Source organism: Haliaeetus albicilla, chromosome 5 (genome assembly GCF_947461875.1).
Source record: "Haliaeetus albicilla chromosome 5, bHalAlb1.1, whole genome shotgun sequence".
Classification (NCBI taxonomy): Eukaryota; Metazoa; Chordata; class Aves; order Accipitriformes; family Accipitridae; genus Haliaeetus; species Haliaeetus albicilla.
This window is the reverse complement of record NC_091487.1, coordinates 36,436,942-36,457,194: the sequence shown is the minus strand read 5'-3', so window position 1 is coordinate 36,457,194 and position 20,253 is coordinate 36,436,942. Positions and strand designations below refer to the sequence as shown.

Below are 20,253 nucleotides of genomic sequence, written 5' to 3'. Positions count from 1 at the left end.
CATAAGCAGCGAAGCACTGCCAAACTTTCTTCTGAGTAAGGTGGCCCAGAAGAGCCCTAGAAGCAGCCTGGAGGAAAATAATGTGAGACCTTTGCAAGTACAAGGGGTTACCTTGAGAAAAATCATGCATATGCTTCTTTGGAAACATAGCAGCATTCAATCATGAACAGAGATAGCAACCAGGACCCAAAAAATAGAGTGAATGAGGAGTCTTGCAGTTTAATATGATGCAGAGGGAGCCAAAGAGATGGGTGATACAGGTAACATAGATGGGTGAGAGGATAACCTTTGCAGTAGGGAAACTACTGCATTTTCAAGTTCCAAGAGAAAGACAACAAACTCACGAGGTTGAAAGAGTCTGAGTGAAAGTTGCAGGTGTCCAGTTGTAAAAGAAAGATTATCTTAGTAGTAGCATGGGGAAAGAAACTTAGACATGGTCTGAATGTGAGAGCTCAGAGTGAGCTTAAAAGGGTGAGATTTTGCCTTGTGTGTGAACCTGTGATAATTTGTTTGGAGAGTAATTTCTGGACAGAAATTTGTTAGGTTTTGTTTACTGTTACTACCAGGGCAGCCATTATCAATTGGAGGATGATATTTGTAGTGCATTTCAAAGCAGAAACATGTTGTGTTGGGAAATAATTTAGAAGAACATTAGGGCCCATGTGTAAGTGCGTGACAGAATGTTTTCAAGCCTTGACAAGACAATTTTTTTTGCAAATAGACAGTAATAAGTAAAAGGTGTGGATGATATTTTTGGTCACATATTCATTCATTACTAAAGTCTTTGAAATTACAGTATTTTTAAAGGCTGGTAACAATACATCTACCTGTGTCACCTTATGTAGACCTGCTCAAATTTGGACATAAATTCACTAACAAAATTGTCTGGAGTCATATTATCTCTGCTGCCAGAACAGATGCAAAGTAGTGCCTAAATTTCCCTACCTGGAAAGCCAGTTGGCTTTCTCAGTTAGAGAGCAAATAAAAGCCAACTTGCAGTCAGATCTGATGATTAAGAAATTTGGGCTCAAGTGTAAGTTCAAACCTCAGGCTAAGATGACGGCACAGATGCAGCCAGAGCTAGCAGCTGATCTCAGAACTCTGTTCATTAACTTGCCACATACTGGGTGTTTTCTTTGCTTAGTCCGCTCTACGGTTTGGTCTACCGCTGCATTACTACATTTACAAAATCAGTGGGACTTAGTGAAATAAAGTTGGAATAACACAGCAAGGAGCAGGATGCTCTTTGGATGTTGCCTGTTACAAATTTTTCATCTGTCTGATTGCTGATAATAAAATCTATGTCAATGCAAAATGCGCTCCAAGGCTGGGGGACTCCCTGGAATGCCTGTGAGATGCACAAGACATCAAAGCAATAGGATACTGCATAGCAGAGGTACTGCTATGGTATTCTCAGTCTTTTAAAGTGTCAGGGATGTTAACTGGTCTGCAAATGGGTAGTTCCATACCCTTAGTGAAGGTGGGGTTTAATTATGTTTCTCAGCTTCTAGGCTATAACTACTACATGGCATTGACTCTCAGTATTTCTTTGAATTTTTAACAGCAGTCTGGTTTCTCTAGGAGAAGTTGTCTGTCTGTGTAATGATAGCGAGAAAATGGTATCCTTTGCTGGCAGTACAGTTCCCCCCAAAACCCTCTTCTCATACACCTCCCAAAGATAAGGTTACTTTTTATGGAGGAAGAAAAAGATAGTGATGTAGTTATAGGCTGTGTACAAGAAAGTTTTGACATATGTAGGATTTGACTCAGTTAAATTTTAAATCATAAACAAAATTCCAACTTTTTAATCATGTGTACGGTCCCTTTTATTTTAATATTAGCACTTCAAAGTGAACTCTCTGTAACAGTCTTTGGAAAAAGATTGCACAGCTTAAGATTTACATGTTATCTGAATAAGCTCTAAAGCATGACAGTCATCTGCAATGCTATATTACTTATAGCAGCATTTTACATTTTTTCATTAAATATTAACCCAAATTTATTGATTTTCTAAACAGGAAGCAGCCTAAAGAATGTTAATATTAGGGACACTGTTTTGACTGCTGATATAATCCATAATTTCCCAGTGCAAATTCTAGAGACACCAACTGGTGCAATGCTCAACTTTTCCTGCTGCTCAAAAAAGGGAAGAACTGGTGACAAATGCAGTCAGAGAGGGCAGCTTGGGCAGCAGCAACCATGACATGACTGAGTCCGGGGTCTGGATGAAGGCTGGGAAGGGAAGCAGCAGCCTAGGAGAGCAGAATTTGGCTTATGCAGGGAATTTCTAGGCAGAATGGTGCCATGAGGGGAAAAGGTGCCCAAGAGAACTGACTGATTTTTAAAGAAAACTCTTTGAGAGCTCAGGAACAAACTATTCTGTTGCACAGGAAGATGAGGAAATTCAGCTAAAGACCTTGTTGGCTAAGCAAGGGCTTCTTAAGCTCCTCTGTGAAAGGGATCTAAACGCAGCCTACAACTACGTGAAGGGGAGTTAGGAAAATGTCAGTCAAACTCTTCTCGATAGTGGTAGTCAGCATAAGAAGAGGAAGACAGTGCAAACTGCAGCCTGAGAGGTAGCACAGCCCTGGAACAGGTACCCAGAGAAAAGGTGGCAATCTCTGCCCCTGGAGATTTTCAAGATTTGACTAAACACAGCCACAGCTGATCTGAGCTAGGTCTGCTGTGAGGAGGTTGAAATAGTCAGCATTTCAATGATTCTAGAAACATCCTTGCACAAGTAAAGAACCCATTTCTCCAGCTACCTTGGTTGGCTCTTGAACCTATCGGGAACTAAGCTGTTGAAGAGGGAATGGGAACATCCTTCTGCCTCCTTGGTTCTGAATGAGCCTCAGCATGGTGTGTGAGATGCAGAGGGCAGCTCCCTACTGACTTGCTGCCCAAGTAGAGGCTGTGCTGAGCACGCAGAGAAGCAGACCATGAGACACCATGGGGAACTTCATTGGTAGATTCTTTTTTGTGGAATAGTCACATAGGGGTCTGGGGCTCTGTTTTGTCAAAATCCCCGTAGATGCCAAAGTGTTTTGGTGCCTCTAGGCCAAAGCTCCTGCAAGGGACAGGGGAATGACTCCAGTTCTGTATCTCACTCGTTAGAGCTAGAAGTCTAAATCCTCTGAGAAAAAATCCCACAGTAAAACAACCAACAGCAACAACTATGTATTTACTTATTACCAAAATTTTTAAAGGTTAAATGTTTCACAGAAGTTTAACATTAAAACTGTTCTGTATGTTGCCTTTTGAAAACTCCATTGTAAATAGAGCTTCTCTCACCTGACAATTCAAGATTTTTCTCCATTTGGTCTCTGATTTCTGAGTGTACATTCCTTCATTATTTGCAGTACTTGCTAATTAAGTGCTATCTGCAGACTTGGTAGACTTTGCTTTCCACATCGCTGTCTACGTTATATTTGTGTAAATATTTCAAATCTGGGCCTCTAACACTGACTCCTGTCATCTTCTACTACTGACATTTTAGTTTGAATACTTTCCATTTATGACTACAGTAGATTTCCTACTAATGCAGCCAAATTTGTGTTTAAGCATGCCAGTTTTCTTCCTTTCCTATGACTACAGCAGAGGAGCTTAGTAGCAAGAATCAGCTACATTTCATGCATTTTTTTAAATTAATCAAAATGGATTTTTGAAGAAAGCTATGTGCTCCTTTACCTTTGCTACAGGTACTGTTTGCTTCCAAAAGATTTAAAACTGAATTTGTCTCACCTGAAATACATTGCCTTTAATAATTTTTCTCATCTAGTTCACTATCCTAAAAACTTTTGGTGATACTTCTTTATGCTTAAGATCATATTTCCTTTTACATCTAGGCATGCATAACTGTGTATGCCTCTGACTGTATATGCATACATACACAAGCACATATTCAGGATTTAATAATATTATTTGGAGGAAATCAAACTTTTTTTCCTTGGAAGTTTTCTATCCTTTAAATATATATCTTGAAAATTTCAAATTATGAAAATAATCTTACTTCCACTAAAACTCTTTACAGTGCAGGTGTGCTCGTGTATGTGCCAACAGATCCATCAGCCTTCCTTTCAAACTACTTCAAGAATCTCCATATCCCTAAGGATCTGTGGTCTCCCAGAAAAGGTGTAGTTTTACAGATGGAGCTTCTTCATGGCCTTGCTTCACATGAAATATCCTTGTCTTGTTTATGCTGCTTCTTCAATGTTTGCCTCTAAATATACTTTTCTTGGCTACACTTTAACAGTGTGTTTCTATATTTACATTACTGATGATTTATTTTAAATACCAAAGTTAATTTTCTTAGTTGAAGCAGTATACCTGGTTTTCACCATGTAGGGATCTAAACTTAATTCTTTAGAAGTACAGAGCAGTTTGTAATTTGCCACAAACAAAAATGGAAATCACTACTGTTTTGAAGAAAAATAATTATTTTTTATGAAAGATTGCCATGTACAGCACTTCACAGGCTATCCTGAAGAGTGCATGAAACTTACCACTAAAAAAAATTTCTGAGATGTAAGTATACATGCATGCTTTACATATTGACGGACATACTTTGGCACATAAAAGACAAAGGATAACAGGATATTTTTACACAGCATTTTGAAAGAAGTGTTGGACACAAATTTCATTTAGAGTATTTAACAAGTGCAGTCCATGTTAAGCATGAAGCATTCTGGCAAGCAAAAGTGACAAATTAAAAAATTATTTTCATTAAAATATCTTTTAACAAACCCAAACCATGGTCCTGGAACTGCCTTAATATATAATAAGAATATACTATACAGAGAAACTAGATTTATTTGCTCCTTCTTTTTTTTTTTTTTTCCCATAACAGAATCATTTACACATAATTCAAAAGCCAGTGTCTTGTAGCATTCTTGCTAACTCACTTCAGCCAAATTTATATTCTTATGAAGAAAGGAGGTTTTGTTTGTTATGTGATTGTCAAGTATGGCCATTTCATCAGCTAGCTGCCAGGTTATCTCAAAAGTTAAAAGGTGATTCTTCAAATAAAGAAGTTATAAGCCCTGGAAGATAGGGGATCTTCACTGCGCACCTCATAGTATGTGAATTAATTAGAAGCTGTATGAAATATGCTTGCTGCATGAGTATCCTTTTGTATCTGTACTTTAGCAGAGCAATATAGTACAGCAATACTTCACACTTCAGATGTTTCCATTGACTACATGGGATATAGTTACCAGATGATGACACTGGGGCTCTGCTTACATGCAATTGATGTTCTCAAGTATTTTTGACATTAAAAAATAAATAAATCAATCCCCTATGCTAAACTAAAACTGCAAAAAAGAGTCAGCTTTTAGACAAATCAGTGAGCTTATCTGACCCACCACAGCAGTACAACTGCTGGAGGGCTCCCAGTGAGGAGAGTTAAAAGATGAGGCTGGGCACATGGAAGCAATGTGATGACCTCTTCAGTAACAGCACATAACCGCAAACTGACTCTGAAGCCTCAACTTAAATGTCTAATCATGTCTTACATCTAGATAAGGCTTTTGACTATAATCCAAGTCTGTTCTCAGGGGCCTATCAGGGAAGCATGGGTCTTGCATGTTTCAGCCACTTCCAGTTAATACGAGGAGCGTGTCTTCTGCTACCTAAGTATTAGCTGCAGAAATATCCTACAAAAGGGTGTGTGTGGGATAGCACACCTTACCCTATTGTTCTCCAGTCTGCTTATCTGGTTTATACAGCTGTACGCAGTGGCTTTGGCAGGCAGAATTCCCATGGCTGTTATCTATCAATAAGCAACATCACTTGTTGCAATTACACGAGAACCCGCTGTCGTGGGGAGTTGTGGGACAGCTGTCCCCTAAGGCTATGCCCTAAGGCTATAGAGAGGTTACATTTCTATACAACTCCCATATGATTAATTTAATAATGTATTACATGCCATGCTTCCTGAACGTTCCATTGTGCTCTCATTTTTCCTATCAAAGAGCTATTCAAAGTAAACAGTGACCTCATCAATACTGTCTGAAACTTACAGTAAATGGAAATCTTCCAAAACCATAATAGAAACCATATTTCAACAGATGTAAAAAGCAAGATGAGGAGTGAGAATTAATTTGGATGAGAATGTTACAATACTTGATACTTGACTTGGCTTTGCTCAACCTCATCTTTTTGCTAAGTACAGTATGCTTTTTTCATGTGAGAATCTAGTTTAAAAAAAGATAAACAAGAAAATCACCAGTGCAGATTTTACTGCAACATTCACGGCTTGGTGAAGAAGATAAAAGTAATTTTACCCACAGAAGATAAAAAACAAAGCAGAAAAAAGTTGGCCTGCAGGAGAGAGGAGCATGAGTACTGTCACGATTGAGATTTTTCAAAGCTGCATAGGTGTTTAAACAAACACAATTTTTTTATAAAGGTATTCATTAACCTATTCATCCATGACCTTTAAAATGCCAACCTTTCAAAAAGCATGCAAGTATTGCTAGAACAGGAACAAAGGTGCTATTCAGGCATTTTTAGATTGATCACAGCCCACAAGCCAAGTAAAATAAGAGATCCTATCAGAACATCTTTGTATTTCAGACAGCACGAAGCTGCAGGTGCTTGATTTCCATACAACTTGGAGAAACACTTGTCCTTGCCTTGTTGATATATCTGGATTCTCTTCATCCCTGAAACTCTTAGGAAATTGCCCAATCTACAATAATTTTTCTTTTCTAGATAAAGAGAGAAACATTGACTTGATTTGAAGGAAATACGGCAGAGGGTTACACTCTGATTCAGGATCTGCACGTTCAGCAAGTGTTCAAAAAGCAGCACTTGCTTAAATAGTAAGCCTTTAGTGACTTGGAATTCCTACTGAATGTCTTTTTTTTTTTTACCAGTAGAGTAGCATCTCATATAATAAATTCTAAGGCTAGCTGCATTTTCTCTTGCAGTATTAATGTGTTCACATTAATGTGATTTCTATCACATTAGTAGAAATCTCTCATCAGAGTTGTTCATCACAGGTGCAATTTCCTGTCAGGGAATCCTTGCTGTTATGTAATGTAACAGTGCTTACACCCATTAGGAAAAAAATGTCAATTAAAAAGCCATATAAAATATACTAATCATGTGGTGCACTCATAGTGAAGCCCTCATTTCCAGCATTTTGACTAACACCCTGATTTTCCTTATCTAATTTTAAAATCCAGAAGCTAAAAACAATTGAGCTGTAGAAAATCATATATAAACTTTATAAAAGCATGGTCTAATATACAAAGGTGTATTTATGATATTTATATATATTACTATATTCATATTTCAAATGTATGTTTTATATCTAGAAGCCACAGACATTCTAGGTAGGTGACATTTATCCCTCAGAGTGTGAAGGATGTCTAAGTATGCAAGAGGTTTACCACATTTCTGAAAAATGTGTGGCACCTTAAGAAAATTGTGATCATTTATAGCATTGGAAGAGTAGTATTTTGTTTGGTTTTCTTTTAAATAGTCACTAAAAACTGAAGAAATCTCATTAGAACTTGTGTGTTTTAGTGTCAACTCATGGTTGTCTTGCTGATTTTTTATCATGTCTACAAGCCATAATCTTTTGTGGACACTCACCCTGCTAGATGCTGTACCCTCAAAGAAGATGCTAGCTGTGGCCCCAGTGACCTTTTAATTTTAGAAGAATATAAGAAACAGGAGTTCAGATGGGTAGAGATGGGTATACAAGAAAGCAAGCTTGAACAGCTTGATAAATAATTAGATCTCCACAGTTGGCAACCATCCTGGCAAAGAAGCCTAACAGTGCTTGTGTGTAAATCTCTGTGTGTGTGTGTGTGTGTCTATTTGTTGGCATTACTCACCAGAATCAATAGTATATAGTCTTCTAAACATTTTCTTGATAGCCTGAAAAAATACTATTATGCTAAGTAGCAAGATCCCAATTCAATGGAAGTGCAGTTATTTTAAAGCTCTGTAAGTTCACATAACTGTCCTCAGATATATTTTTTGGAGGATGGGGAGAATTTCATTACTTTATATGGGCCTCAGAGCACGAAGCCAAAGCTTTTTCTTGGAAGAAATCCAAAATGGTTTAAGTATGTGGTACTTCATGTCCCCATTCCATGTTTTTTTCTGTATTTTTCTCCCCCCATCCCCAGCTATACATCACAGGATAAGTGCTCTTCTCCTATGTATAGGGGGTCTGGAGGGGAGACATATGCCAAGCTGGAATTCAACTTGACGGGTTTCAGTAAATAAACATTTCTTACTTTTTTCCGTTTTAGAGTCTGCATTGGTTTGTCCTCTGGGGTGGCTTTTTCCTCCCACTCCACATTGCTAAGAAATTGTATAGAAAGTTTCCCTTTCTTCAACCCTCTCATCATTACTTGCTTTCAACAGAATGACTCACTGTTGCTCTGGATTCCCTGTGCATGCTATCACAGTTCTGTGAACAAACTTGCTCTCATGTTAGCCTGACATCATCTTTATTACATTTTTATTGTCACTGATATTAAACAGGATGGGCCAAAGGAGACTACCTGTGTCTCGTCAGTTCAGCAGCACTTAGACATTATATTTAGCACACTTTCTACCATATTTCTCCTTTGACGCCATTCCTCTTCTGGGAAAACAATATAGTAAGTCAAGCATTTCATAGCTATAAGCTTTTTCAGCTAGCTCCTGTTAGGATTTATATCCATCACGTTTCAGCTCAGATGATCTCAGGGCACAGAGGCAATGTATTTGCACTTCTATTAACTTCTGTGGAAGAAAACATCTCGTTTAAGTAATGCAATTCACAGTTAAACATCTCTCATCTAATAAGGAGGACTGCTTTTACTCACTTCTGTCATCCCCACTGGTCTGGAGTCCCACGAGGTGCTATCTCATGAGCAGAAACCACCAGTTACTCCAGTGTATTTTACTGTATGCCAAGGAACCTCACTTATCTTTCAGCTTCATCAGGGCTGCACCGGGATGCAAAATGCTTCACAAAACCTCCTCAGTGGTTCTTTCCTGTGAACTTCTACAGTGTAGTGTGTTAGTCCTGTAATGATCCTGTGCTGGACACAACCACTAGTCCTATGGTGACTGTCACTCTTGAGGTTACAGCCCATTTCAAGCAGCTGACAGGAAAGTTAATGAAAAACAGCAAGGTATGCACATAAAACAACTAAAAACTCATAAAGAATCTAAAGAACAACTGGCTATGAAAGGTGTAGCAAAGCATTGAAACTACCAACTTGGGTGAAAGGCAGAGCATGGGATATACTCTCCTTCCACCGAAGCCCAAACTCACACCATCGCCACCTCCACCACATCTACAGACACCTCAGTGCTTTGTGAGGTCATTTGACATGACATAAAAGAGGAGCTGAATTGTTGTTAGCCATATTCTCTTCATCCATCTCAGGTATGTAATAAGGTTTGCTTAGGAGGTGAGTGTCTGAACTCCATAGAAAGTGCTCAGAGCCTTCCCCAAAGTCTTATGCCATTTCTTCTATTAATATCTTGAACACAGCTCCATGAAGCAACTCCATAACTTAGTCAGTCTTACAGGGGAGGAGATGCACTTTCTTTGGTAAGAGGACATAGCTGCTGTGTGAAAAGCAGTGGATAGGACAGATAGGTGCTCTTCACTGGGCAAGAATGGGAGAGATCACACCATATGTGCCCACAAAAGAGAAATAAAGCTGCTGTTATGTGGGTGCCTGGAGGAAAGATGTCTAAACTGGTAAAACTTTGTCTTTGGTACAACTTCAGTAGTGTAGCTCTATCAAATCTAGGCCCTTACTTGAAAGCCACAGTCTGCTCCGGATGTCTGTTGACATTACTCTGGCAAACAGCTTTGCCTATTCTGCTCTCAGTTTGTTTTTCTGGGTGGGGTGCTGTTCCCTCCTCACCCCCCCTCCCCTATCACTGCACTTAGAAAGAGACAAGTGTGGCCTAGGGGGACAACTATGTATGTACATGTGAGGAACACTGAGTTCTGATCATGGCCAAGCAAGTTCTGATCGAGCATATGTGAGCAATTGCAAGCTAATGGGGCACTATTTTTGTTAGTCTATCTCAGTCTCTTGCAACTCTGACCAATGTCCCACACTGAGAAGTCTGAAGTACAAGCAGAAATATGTTTCCATTGTGACCTTATGTGTATTGGCCAACTCGGCAAGGGATTATTCGGTAACCTGTTGTGGTAGACAGCAAATTAATGCCATGTGCATTTTGGGAGAGCAGGTTCTGCACCATCCTGCACTAAGATGGGTTGTGCCTTTGATATAGAGTATCTTCTAGTGTTCCCTGTTTCGTGACTGGCTGTTTTGCTCCCAATATACGTCTTATATACATCTTATATTACAAACACCATACATTAGCTTGGGTAAGGCCTATGCACTAGAAAAGCTTTTTCTTTTTTTTTCTTTTTTTCTTTTTTTTTCTCTATTAAAATATGTGACTTTCTATTCAGAAAAAGAAAAAAAAAACCAAAACAAAACAAAAAAACCACCCCAAAAACATAACAAAAACACCAAACAGTCCCCAAACTAAAAATAAAAACTGTGTTCCTGGAAAAAGACAAAAGATTTCAAGAGAAGGAGACACTTTTCACTGCCACATTTATTTGATCAAGAATCTAATCTTCTATTTTTACAAGTTTCATCTCACTATTTTTCACTTTTTAACAGAAAACAAAAAAAGAAAAGGATTCCATTAGGCTGTCCATGAGGAATTTTGCTGGGTATCCCAAAGATCTGTGTACTTCATAGTCTATTGTTCTTTCTCTCTGCAATGTATCAACAGCAATGAAACAAAAGGTTAAAAAGAACATGGAAGGAACTGCATGGCTCTAAAGGCCGTCTGGCTTGTGTGTTTTCAGTCTGCATCCTGCTGGGCCGTGCCAGTTTTCTAGTTTGTGAGGAGAAAGAACATATTCAAGTGTTCATAACCATCACTCTTAAATAACAATATACTGGCATTAAAGGTTTGTGAAGATATGAGCATTAGTTTCACAAAAGTTGTATTTAATTATTCTTAGTGCACTGAAACAGTTCTCCTTCACTACCACAAGAGAGAAATTTCTGTCATATGTTATACAAACTGCTCTGCATGACCAAGATTCAGCTGCTGCCTACCTGCTCTGATCCAGGCCATTCTCATTACTGCTCCTGCTGCAGACTGAGGCCCTTTCTGATGCGGTTTCTTCTCAGAATCCTGTGCCAGCGTGGAAGAGGTTATAAGCAATTTTAACCTTTATTTAAGTTATGGGAAGGAATTCTAAAGCAAGAGGGGATTTTTTTGGTACTTAATATGGTTCAGAATTGGGATGGAGAGGACCAGGAACCCCCCGCCACGCATGCTTTTTTAATACCCAAATGACAGCACTGTTGCTGTTACCCAGGAGCGTGCTCCACACAGCCCAGTAATCTCCTTTACAGTAAACCCCAAGCCTTTAATTACAAATGGAACAGACTGGAAAAGTTCTGACAGAACATTTTCTGGTAGGACTTTGCCGGTTCAGACAGATTGAAATGTGTGGCTGAAACCCTGGCACTTTCCCCTGTTGCCCCCAGACGGCAGGCAGCCGGGGAGCTGCACTGGAGCTGGGGCTCTGGCAGCTGAAGGGTGCAGCTCCGGAGCAGCTCCGTCAGGAGCTGCCTTCCAGGGCAACCCCCTTCCTACCCTGGCTCAAGAGAGCTCAGCGCTCACAGGTCCAATGCTTTGGGGAAGCCTAGGGGATGACCTGCTCCCACACTGAAGCTTTATTGCCTTTCGCAGATAATTATGAAATGTTTGGCTTTTGTTCCAAACTGGAACAGACCCAGATTTCGAAATATCAAAATCCTGTGTGAAAGTCAATTAGTTCTCTCTGCAAAGCTGAAACTATGACCACATACTTCCCACGTGTAGCACCTGCATGAAGATGTCAGTGCTGGAAAACTGGCAGTGCTGATGAGGTTGTATTCAGCATTTTGGAGACCAACGTCTTGAGTATAGTGTGGTTCTTTTCCTATTAGAGGTACAGGTCCCATAGAGCTCCCTAATGCTAGAAAGAATAAACAAGGATGACACTAGATATTAGATGATATTTAATATTATAACTTGGAATTTTCTTGCATTTAAGGTTTTAAGATGTGGCTATGTTGCAAACATTAATAGTCTCAGTGCCTTCAGAAAATAATGATCCTGTGTGGAATACAGAGAGAAAGTATTTTTTGACATTTTCAATATATAAACTTCTAACAAGAGATTCTTGTCTCTTCTTATAAGAAATGGCTCATTATAAGAAGTATCCTGTGTCAAAAGGATTATTAATTTTCCCTAATATATATATTTTTTTACAATTTCAGGATAAACTTTCATTTATCACCCTCCAATGGGCAGCGTAAAATGAATTACTAGTGAATAATTTAATCAACATGAATTAAATTCTTGTTTCTCAATGTTCAGGTCAATTTATGACATATATTCTCAATCTGCTGTTCCCATGAAACTGAACACAGCTACATCGTTTAAACACTCTTTTGCTTTATCCTACAGATGGCTGTGTTATGACACAGAAAGCTCCTAATAATCTTCTTCCAAGCCAAGTGTTGAATGTAGAAGGGGAAGGCAAGCAGAAATATTGCAATTCTCTTCAATGACATAGTGAACTTTACACTTCTGTAGCCTCCTTATATGTGCAAATACGTCTGAGTTGAAAAATCTGCAAATACGCAGTGGTGCAGTTTTAAGAAAGGAGCCACATCTCATACCTTTTTAGTTACTGTCAATCTGAATTTGGGAAAGAACAGCTGCAGATATAGCACTGGTGGCCTTGGTTGGTGGCCACTGCGTGGTGATGGAGGTATCCGTACTTTGGCTTGTCACGAACAAGCTGTTTTCAACAGATTGCGTATCAGCTGATGCATCTGCAAATGCCCGAAATAGATACATGGGGTCTTGCAGCACGTAAAGGAACATAAATTTATAGAAAAATGTTCTTAAAATCACTCTATCAAATGTAGGAGAAATTCCCTATGATTTAATTTATTACAATTTAATTTTGTGGAACAATTCATTGAAACCTGTAGGAGGAAGATCACTCTGCACTAAATACTTGTTCCCAATAGTTTCGAACTTAGTCAACCGAACTTCAGTTTCTAAATGAGGGTCTTTGTTCCTGAATATATCTGGTCTGGGTTTGAAGAGTACCACGCCTTAAGAGTAGTTCAAGTTCATTAACGGGACTTTTGTTTTGTTACTTAGTGTTGCATCTTTGTACATCTGTGAAGCCTCAGGCCAATGCCCTGTTCTCCATGTATCTTTGCGTATGAAAGGACTTATGAGACATTCTTACCTACAAAGCCCATGGGAATATGATAAAGCAAGCAAATCTCTTTTCTTGCTAATTCAACAAAGCTGCTGTACAATTACACTGAGATGTATCAATTTTCATAGCATTGTCTGGATGGAGAGATGTTTTATGTAACTAAAACATATGTATCTAAACAATACTACATTATAACAGCAGCTCATGAACTTTTGTCCATTCACTTTTTGGGATACTCAGAAACTTTCTGGTTCCCAGAATAATTTCTTTCCATAGTCACATTAATAATTTCTGTTCAGGTGCTCCCAATTACTACCTCATTTCTATTTTAAATTAAAGGTGTATGATACAGTTAAAAATAGGAGTTGGTGGAAGACTCCAGGTAAATATATTCTCCATTATTCTGTGTCACTTCTCTTCAAAAGCCTTTTGTGGTATAGATTTAATTTTTTTTCCTGAAGATAACTTTGGGCTGAAATGCATGTTTTCGTACTAGATTTCAAAGCAACAAAGCAGGACATTAGTACAGAAGTTGTTTTTATATATCTGAGTAGTAGACTTATACTGATGTTACAGTGATTAACCTCATTACTCAATCAGTGACCCCTTGTATTGAGCCTAGAGAGAAGAATTAGGAGTTCATGCAGCACAGTAACACTTCTGAAATGTATGGAAAGCTCTAATTCCAGCCAGTAAGGAAGTTGGAATACTGTATTATACTCTGTAGGAATATGAAGCTATATTTTGTTGCAGAAAGATCAGAATCCTGAATGCAATTTAACCTACTAAATTTTGATATGCTATTTGAACCCCACCCTCATAAAGCTACCCGTCGGAAAAAGTGAACCCTAGAGGAAGTATACTGAACACACACGGAATTTGTTTTTCTAGGGTGAATAAACAGCAACATTGTTACAAGGTTATTTTCATGTTTCCTTCTTATATGACTAAGTTTAATGATTTTTATTATTATTATTATTATTGAATGGAGCTTTCGTATTTCTCAAGCTATTCAAGAACCTCCCACCCTCACAGTCCTCAGAGATTTGCAGCCAGCCTTACTCAGAGGACATTCCAGACCTGTCACTGCACAGCTGCTCTTGGCAGCCAGCCCTCCATGCAAGGGCTTTGCCAAAGCATCGCTTGGACCCCCCAACCACTCTGCTGAAACAATAGTTAATAGGATGATATTTGTACAACTGCTAATTTTTTTTTTTTTTTTTTTTTTTTGGCCTTAGAATTAATTTGTTTACTTCAGTTATAAAATGTGCTGTATCTTTGACGTCACTGGACTTACTCCTGCAGCCTGCTGTGGAAACTACCATTGATCTCTTCTATTCCATATATGGGCTTGTAGGTAGCATAAGCTTAAAAGTCTGAGATGGTGATAAATACGATTCATTAAATTTCTTTAGTTGTGTACTTGCTCTTTGCTCAGAGAGTTATCTACTTGGGAGATTCTTCACTTTCTAAATCTTTGAAGTGTTTTCTTCAAATATCAACCATTTAAAGAAACAAAATTTTAAATCTTACCTGGAAGATGCTTCTTTCCTTTTCCTTCCATACTGAATTTCACTCTGGTAATTTCATGTGCCTGGTCCCAGAGTATTTGATTCCAGACAGTGAAAGGCAGAAAGATGTGTATTTCTTTTGTCCTTTCTAGACTTCATAGAATCATAGAATGGTTTGGGTTGGAAGGGACCTTTGAAGATCATCTAGCTCAACCCCCCCCTGCCGTGGGCAGGGACATCTTTCACTAAATCAGGTTGCTCAAAGCCCCATCTAACCTGATCTTGAACACTTGAATTTACAAACTCCCCATTCTGTGTGAATGCCAGGAAGTTTGATGCAGATTCTTAGGAATCATTTTAAAAAAGACAAATTGAAAATTATCTTAGAAAAAGCTATGTTACATCTTGGAGGTCTTGAGCATTTCCCACATCTATTCTTTGTAATTTTGTCATCCTCTAAGGCTGGAGCATTTGGAACCAAAGCACTAGGGATTCTCCCTCTATGAAGAAAAAATGCATTGTAAAAAAAAGTGGCAATTAAACATTAAGAAATGCTTAGAGAATTTTCAACATAGTTTAATTATAAAATTTATGATAGATTCTGCCTCTTATAATACAGGACAAAATAACTTTCTGGTTTAACATCTTTATTTTGTTTTAAAGTGAATGTGGTGCTGGTGAAACATGCGAGAAGACCTCAGAAATCCTTTCTGCATCTAGCAAAAGGAGCACAAGGCAATAGCAGTGAAAACTTGCCCCCTGCCAGTATGGTGTCAAGGGATCATATTTGGCCCTAACTGAGTAACATCCCTCAATGTTCATTTTAACTATGGGGATATGCTTAAACATTGAGAGGGAATCCCTCCCTGCCCCTTTGTACTTTGTTTCAGCTGTGTTTTTCTCCACCATAGGTTTCATCCATGTTCTGTATTGTGGAACTGGAATATGTTTTTTTAAGGCCAAACTCAAGCTAACCTTTTTAGGAAGAGAGCAATTTTTATTGTGTAAGGATTTTTTATCAATACTGATTTAAACAGTTGTTCTTAGGGATGTCTTAGTCAATTTTGGTTAGTGTGCAGATTGCTTTGATTAGGTAAATGTTTTTAATGGCAATTACTGGAATGTATGTGAGCCTCTGAAGCTGGAAACTAAAGTTCAAATTCTTCACCACTGCAAAGAGGTTGCATTAGACCTTTTTCTCAATTACTGTCATACCATCTTCTTTACTTGATCTTTGTACCTTTGTACCTTGTTTACAGTTATTTCAATTTCATGAACTATGAAATGTAGTGAGATTCTAAATCTGATTAATTTTTCAAACATAAATATACTATTTAATAGAATTTTCATTTTTAGGCATGAACTTGATAAGATTTACCTTCCAGTAATACTCTGCCTGTGTCATTTGGATCTTACCTAATCAGTTTTTGAACTTTCCTGTTGTAGTAGTAAGATCAGAAACCTGGCATAAAGAAAGTGATTAATTTTATTTCCTTTGCTCAGATTGCAAGTGCTATAAGTTTATTCCCTAACTATCTCCAAATTGTGAGAGCTCTAGTGCCAATCCAAATGGAAAACCCTGATATGAAAAATGAAGAGACAAACAATTACAAAGCACAAATTTCTCCAAAACAAAGTTCAGTTCACTTAGAACAGGATGACTCAACCTTCCCTGCTAGAAAGTTAGTGACTCTTTCACTGGGGAATTGGAAAACTCTCAGAATGTTCTTTTATGCCACCTCCTGTAATGTAGGATTTTTCTTTCCATATGCAACTGGTCCTGTTTGTCACTCACAACTTCTCAACCTGTGATTAAACATGCAATCATTACCTATTTATTGACTCAGCTAGAAAGGAATCCATGGGCCTGCTACTTAAGTGACATTTTACAGCTGTGTTGATGTCTTTGTGGTTCTGACTTCAAGTCCAAAATGCAACAGATGTTTACTAGGATTCCTCTTGAGATTATTTTTTTTTATTATTATTATTATTGTGTCATTTATGTCTATGAAGACATTGAATGAAATGGCACTCTAAGTCTCAGCAGACTGGAGAGTTATCTGAAGTGTTGTAAACTGTTTTTCATTCTTTATGGAAAAAACCACTGGCTAAGGTTATTTTCTCTATATTCCAAATCTTAAGAGACTCCTTTAGACTTTCAAGTATGTGCAGTTGGTTTCTCTTTTATGTGTTAAAAATCCATAAAATTTCATGCATCATTGACGCATTAGTTCTTACAAGTTTTGTTAGAGAAAAAATGGAAGATTTTTTACCATGTTTTGGCTAGGCTGAGTTCATAGGGACTGTTGAAGGGAACCTTCAGATTAGCAGAACCCTATTAGTTACTTTGCTATCAGTAAAATATAGTTGCAGTTACAAAACAAGTGTTCCACTACTAACAGGCAGAATTGGTAGTTCAGCTGCTGACAGACAAGAAGTGGTGAGAGGCATCAGTGATTTAATATTGTCAGTGATTTTGTTTTTTATGGCAACAACAAACAATTTATTAATAAAATCCACAGGGGGCTCATGACTAACAGAAAGTAACCAGCCCTCAACTTTCCCATACAAGGCTTACTAGTTAAAAATAAATATATATGTAAGCTGAACTGCTGTAGCCTGCATTGAATGCCTAATCAAGTGGGGTGGGATAAAGTTCAACCAAATAAAAGAAAATTAAAAATTAATTTGTATTAATCAATCACAGAATGACTAAATCTCCAGGAAAAAAAGTCAAATGTCTAGGCAATCAGGATGTAGTAGGAGAGGCATTTTCAAGAGAATCTGTTCATGTTTTTGCACACAGCAGTGGGATAACAAATCCAAAATGAAAAATGCATACAGTTCTGCTCCCCCATGTTTGAGGAAACTTAGGGGACTGGAACAAAATTACACAGTTTATCAAATCTAGTGAGACAAAAGTAGAGAAGAATGTACAGGTTTTTTTCTTGAAGCATAGCCAGAATAAGAATCAGTGAGGAAAAAAGAGACATACAATATGAAGAATAAAGCATGAATTTAGACTCCTAAGTTAAAAAGTTTCTGACTCTCAAAGGAGTGAGTTTCTGAAACAACCAATGGGAACACAAGGAGAATAAATATAACACAGTTGCCTGCACCTCAGTTATATACATTTGGTAAGCTTTTAAACTTTGTATTTGTGTAACATAAACAGAAAGCAAGGAAGAGGTTAAAGATGAAATTTTAAAGGAATGTGCCTTGGAATTTTTCTAAACAGGCATGCTTTATTTCTTAGAAATGAGGAGTAACATGGAAAAGCTTTATGTAAACATGCAGAGTTAAACACTAAGCCAGTAGCTATTCCTTTGCTGGAAATTTGAAAAATGACAAAATGAAGATAACTATTATCAGTAGGCAAAGTTTATTAATCTACATTTATACAGCACCTTTTCTCTCAAGGGATCTTTAAAGTCTCTTTAGATCTCACCAAACTAATAGCCTGTGTGAAGACCTAACTATCCAAACTGAACTACACTCGTGTTTAGAAAAGGTGCTGGTGAAGATGCTGGTTTCTGTCCCTGCATAGACAACAACCACTCTGAAACTGTGCAGTTTATAAACTTTAAAGATCAGTTTATCTACTCTTGTCTTCTTTATTAGACTTGCTATAATCCTGCAATCTCCTTTTTTGAGATGGAATATGAAGAATTAATCACAATATTTAAGGTGAAGCTGTACCATTACTTTAGACCAGGGAGCTGTATATTTTTCCACATTCATTCCTGTCTCATTCCTTATAAAGTTTGACATCTTATTTGCTTTCTTGTCAGCAGCTGAACGTGAGCAGAAGCTTCCACTGACCATACAGTTAAAGCTTTGAATGCAACTGCACAGACTTGCAGACCAGTGGTTTTCATTGCAGTTTTACTTCTTCCCTTTCCTTTTCACTGCTTGTTTGTAAATGATACAAAACCAATTCCTGTTTATCTCGGCATTCAGATAACCCACAAAAACTGAGAGGATTCCAGCATGGACCAAGGTTGCCTATCTCTGTAAAATGCTCAATACAAGGCTGCTTAATTTCTCATGCTTCCTGTGTGCTCTGAATTCTAATTTATACCTAACTTATAGGTATTTGAGGGTTTTGAGAAAAACTTTAAAAAATGGCAGCTTTATGTTGCCTCATAATGAAATATAATGTGTGTCATTAATTTATTTATTTATTTATCCATGTCTTTACCTATGTTGCAGTGGTCCCTGCGAACACTGGTCAGATGCTAGCCAGTGTATGGAAGTAGAGAATGAGGACCCAAACACCTCAGAAGATAAGGGGTGGGAAAAGAGAGGCTGTTGAAGTGAGACATTGCTGGAGAACTGAAAGGAATCAAGCAGCCAGTGTCAGGACAATGGCTGTTGGCACTATATACCAATACCTAAACAAGCAAGATCTGATCCATGGCAGAGGACGTGAGGGGAGAAGCACTCCTAGGCCAGACAGGGTAGATGCAAAAGCAATGCCATAAACAAAGAAGGAAAGAAATGGATCTTATCTCTCTGAGAGCCAGGCACTTGAAAGAATAAGCTATGGAGAAAATCTGGATAACTAAAATTTTATTAGTCATGGAGCAAGCAGGTAAGATACAGCCAGAGAAGAGTTGACAAGAGAAATGGATAGGTGTAAAGTGAGGAAAGGTGATAAAAGAGATATGGAAGTAGGAACAGGAATGGTGGAGAAGGGAAGATTTCAAAGGAAAAGGGTGAAGACAAACAATGTGAGAAGAAGATAGCAAAAGAAGGGTATGGAAATGGGAACTGAATTTTTGCTGCTGGGAGAAGGCAGGATCATTAAGATAAAAAGCAAGAAACTGACAAGCTTAAACGACACGAAGCATAGGGAGGAGACAGTAATGAAAAGGAGCAGATGGGATCAGTATGGAGAAGGAAGGCAGAGGAGGTCTGTAAAAAAGACTGTCCAAGTGTCAACTGTGGCCAGTGTCACAGGAATATGAGCACACTATGAAAGTTTTAAAAACTGGGCAGCGTGGTGAAGGTGCTCCTGTGCAGACCTGCTAGGTAGCTGTTTTGTTGAGCATAATATTCTTGTCCATGACTGAATCATATTTTTCCAAGTTGAAGAAAAAAGAACCTGGGATGTTTTCTTGAGAATCTAGCTGATGACAACATATTTACTGAACTTCTCACAAAAATCATCACATAAATATTTGACTCTGATTGTGATTTCAGCAAGTTTATTTCCAAGAGTTTGATTTATAGATAAAATTCCATGTACCGAGTCTCCAAGCAAAACAACAAAGACTGAGAATATAAGAGAGACAAAGTTATTGGGGTTTGTTGTAACATATTATTTTCAGCTACTCTTTTTTTATTTTTAGGATATAAATCACAGAAACTAACTGAAGCTGGAGAACATCCTTTCAGTTGTAACAATTTGCATTTCAATATTAACTCCTTCTGCCCCCCGACAAA

The 20,253-nt window shown here is 38.0% G+C and overlaps 1 long non-coding RNA gene across 1 annotated transcript; it reads right to left on the bottom strand.

The window, feature by feature from the left end:
• Window positions 1–1,282: 1,282 nt before the first annotated feature.
• LOC138685499 (uncharacterized) lies at window positions 1,283–15,032 on the bottom strand. The gene is made up of 4 exons (XR_011324782.1): window positions 14,828–15,032; window positions 11,118–11,196; window positions 8,832–9,113; window positions 1,283–8,748 (listed from the first exon to the last, which is right to left on the bottom strand). It is a non-coding gene; the product is annotated as an uncharacterized lncRNA (long non-coding RNA).
• Between the last annotated feature and the right edge of the window lie 5,221 nt (window positions 15,033–20,253).